This window comes from Lathyrus oleraceus, chromosome 1 (assembly GCF_024323335.1).
Source record: "Lathyrus oleraceus cultivar Zhongwan6 chromosome 1, CAAS_Psat_ZW6_1.0, whole genome shotgun sequence".
Classification (NCBI taxonomy): Eukaryota; Viridiplantae; Streptophyta; class Magnoliopsida; order Fabales; family Fabaceae; genus Lathyrus; species Lathyrus oleraceus.
In genome coordinates, this window is record NC_066579.1 from 31,788,322 (window position 1) to 31,792,807 (window position 4,486).

Here is a 4,486-nt window from a genome sequence, read left to right on the forward strand (position 1 = left end):
TAGCTAGATCATCTGATGCAGTTGCTATGGATACTTAGGATGATAGTTTCCTTTTCTCTTGTATTTGTATTTTGGTTTATGAAATTGTACTAAGTGTAATCCTTTCAATTTTTATGAATGAAAAGAGATTTTATGGTCAAATTTTAATTATTAATTGTTATATATATTTGAAAATGAGACTTCAGATATTCCTTGAAATTAAAAATAATCAAAACATTTGCATTACATGTATCATTTGCATGACATGTTTCTTCTTTCATATATCTTATCAGTTCTTCTTCTGTGCATCAACCAAGATGACTCACTACTATAATACTCGTGCTAATCAATCAAAGAGAATGGAGCATCTAGAGAAAGAGAACAGAGAGCTGAAGGATGAGATCGTCAGACTTACGGCGCTAATGGAATCCGTGATTGCTGCTCAAAATCAGTCATCACCATCTCCTACAACTCCTCTTCCTCAAAGGACCGTCATTTCCGAGATTGCTTCTTCAACTATTCCAGTTGCTACTGCCAATCAATCTATTCCCACTATGTCTGCTGGATTCCCTTGGGGAATGCCACCAAATTTTATGCCAGAAGGGTATGCACCCACCTTTGTTTCTCTGTCGGCATCTAGCCTGGTCATGTCAGTGCCACCTCTTGTCGTTCACGCTCTTCCTCATGTTGAGGACACCACCTACCACTCTGAACCGTCTGAAGGTCCGGATGTCTACGAGAAAATGGATGAGATGAAAGATCAATTCCTTGAGCTGCGCAAAGAGTTGAAGACTCTAAGAGGGAAAGATTTGTTTGGGAAGAGTGTTGCTAAACTATGCTTGGTTCCTAATGTTAAGATTCTGGTGAAATTCAAGGTCCTAGACTTTGAAAAATACAAAGTGAATACTTGTCCACTGAGCCATCTTGTTATGTATGCCAGAAAAATGTCTACTCAAACTGATAATTATCAGTTGTTGATTCATTATTTCTAAGACAGTTTAACTGGATCTGTCTTAGAAGGACAAAGAGACATTTAAATAATATGCTCAGAGATGGAGAGAATTGGTTGCTCAGATAAGTCCACCTCTTGAAGAGAAGGAGATGACTAAGATCTTCTTGAAAACTCTGAGTCCGTTTTATTATGAACGCATGATTGCAAGTGCCCCCAATAATTTTACCTAAATGGTAAACATGGGGATGAGGCTAGAAGAAGGAATCTGTGAAGGACGTTTGACTAAAGAAGAGACGTCAGCCAACAAGAAATATGGTGGTAGTTTCTTTAAGAGGAAGGAAGGATAAGCTAATTCAATGTCAGTGAGGAGGTAGATGAGGCCTCATGTCAGGAAAAGTTCTCAATCTCGTCAGCATCAACACCAAGTTTCATCAGTAATTCTGATTTTTTCCAATAATTCCAACAGTCAATCATTTCCAATGTAGCAACAACAACATCAACAACAACCGCAACAAAGAACCAACTACAACAACAATAATCATCACCAACAAAATTTTGAGAAGAAGAAGGTCTCCTTTGTCTCTATTCATATGACATATGCAGAGTTGTACCTGTCTTTGGTACTCAAGAATCTAATCCAGCCAAGAAACCCTCCTCAAATTCCTGAGCCATTACCATGGTGGTTCAAGCCTGATCTTCGTTGTGCTTTTCACCGGGGAGCCCCTGGTCATGATATAGGAAACTGATATCCATTGAAGTATGAAGTTCAAAAGCTTGTAAAAAGTGGTATGGTGTCCTTTGAGGACCGAGCGCCTAATGTAAAAGCCAATTCGTTCTCTGCTCATGGTAATGCTTCTGTCAATATGGTGGACAGTTGTCCATGGAATTTTAGAGTTTTTGATGTGAGACATATTCGGAGGTCTCTGGTGGAAATGCATAGAACTCTATGTTTGATTAGTGACTGTGAACATGACCATGATGGTTATGTCATTTACAGTATAAACCCTCATGGGTGTATAATCGTCAAGAGAGATATCTAGAAGTTGATTGATGAGAATGTAATCCATATTCAATAGTCGAGGGATATGGGAGATGATGTGAACGTAATTGTGCTAGTATTCAAGACTCCTAAGTGGGTAGTCATTCAATTTGATAGTAGCAGTAGCAATAATGTCAATAGATCGGTATCACCGTTGGTAATACGGTTAGCAGGCCCTGTCCCTTATACGTCTGATAAAGCTATACCATACCAGTACAACGCTAATATGTTGGAGAGTGGTCAAAAGGTTCCTCTACTAGTTGTAGACTCAATGGTAAATATTGGAGATATTGAGAAGGTGACCCGTAGTGGTCGTGTGTTCAGTCCAGTCTTCCCTAAAGTGGTAGAAGATGTTTCTATAAGGAAGAAGACAGAGATTCCTGTAGTGAATCCGGTTAGTACTCCAATGTGTCAGTCTGGTGAATCTAGCAAATTGAAGAGTAACGACAATGATGAAGTATTAAGATTAATCAAAAGAAGTGAATTCAATGTTGTGGAGTAGCTGCTCCAAACGCCATCAAAAATCTATGTGTTATCATTGTTGATGAATTTTGAAGCGCACAGATAAGCATTGTAGATAGTGTTGGAACAAGCTTACATGGAACATGATGTTACTGTGAATCAGTTTGACCATATTGTTTCCAATATCACTTCCTGTAACAATCTGAGCTTTTGTAATGAAGAACTTCCGAAGGAAGGTAGAAATCACAACTTGGCGCTACATATTTCAATGAATTGCAAGGAGGACGCTTTGTCCAATGTGTTGGTTGATACGGGATCATCACTGAATGTGTCGCCGAAATCAATCATGTCAATACTCTCTTATCAAGGCGCCCCAATGAGGTATAGCGACGTAGTTATCAAAGCGTTTGACGATTCTCATTAAACTGTCATTGGAGAAGTGGACCTTCCAGTGAAGATATGTCCGAGTGATTTCCAAATTACTTTCCAGGTAATGGATATCCACCCGACCTATAGCAGCTTGCTGGAGAGGCCATGGATTCATGAAGTTGGGATTGTGACGTCTACTCTTCACCAAAAGGTAAAATTTGTGAAGAACGGCAAGTTTGTCGTTGTTGATGGAGAGAAGGCATTGCTGGTGAGTCATTTGTCATCTTTCACGTATGTTGATGTTGAAGAGGAGGTTGGAACTTCGTTCCAAGCCTTATCTGTTGCTGATGAAATTAAAAGGACCGGGGCATCCGTGTCTTCTTTGAAGGATGTGCAAGAGGCTATTCAGGCTGGTAGTATAGATAAATGGGGTCGTGTTGTGGAGGTCGCTGAGAATAAGAACAGAGCCGAGCTAGGATTTCAACCAGGGTCATTCAATGCCAAAGTCAATATTATGCAACCAGTATTCCGTAGTGGAGGGTTCATTCATGAGAATGATCAACACTCAGCTACCATTATTGAAGACGGTGGTGATGAAGATAAAGCTTGCACCAACTTTGTGACGCATGCCCGGACTTGCAACAATTAGGTTGCTATTGATGTTCCTACTGTCATTCATCATTCTAAGTAATTTGTTTTATTATTTTAAGAAAAATCCTTCTCCTAAGGGAGAAGTGAACATTGTTGGGCATTTTTCTGATTATCATCAATAAAATAAATTTTTATTCATCCACATCCATGATGTTTTATTTTTACTTTTTACTTTTTATGAAAATGGTAATTGCAAAAGAACATAAAATAAATAATGAACTTTCCATCTGCATAATATTTGTTTGCACTCGATTTCTCTAAAATCAAAATATCAAATCATTATGCAGGTTTGTTCTCAAACCCATTGAGTACAACGATCTTACTCCCTCTCCAAACTTTGATCTCCCTATGTTTGAAGCTGAGGAAGAAAGGGATGATGAAGAAGTATCTGATGAGTTATCCCATTTGCTTGAGTACGAGGAAAAAGCCATTCAGCCGTTTGAAGAGCGAGTTGAATTAGTCAACTTGGGTTCCGAGGATGATGTGAAGGAAGTCAAAATTGGGTCTCAATTATGTCCAGAAGCAAGGAAGGGGTTAATTGATCTTCTTCATGAATATTGAGATGTGTTTGCTTGGTCCTAGCAAGATATACCTGGATTGAATTCTGAGATTGTAGAGCATAGATTGCCATTGAAACCATGATGTCCGCCGATCAAGCAGAAGTTGAGAAAAACTCATCCTGATATGGCGGTAAAGATCAAGGAGGAAGTGCAGAAGCAGATTGATGTTGGTTTTCTTGTTACCTCTGAATATCCGTAATGGGTGGCCAATATTGTGCTTGTTCCTAAGAAAGATGGAAAAGTCCGCATGTGTGTTAATTATAGAGATTTGAACAAAGCTAGTCTGAAAGATGATTTCCCTCTGCCACACATTGATATGTTGGTAGACAATACAACTAAATTCAAAGTCTTTTCATTTATAAAAGGATTTTTCGGTTACAATCAAATCAAGATGGCACCTGAAGATATGGAGAAGATCATATTCATTACACCCTAGGGAACATTCTGTTATAGAGTGACGCCTTTCGATTTAAA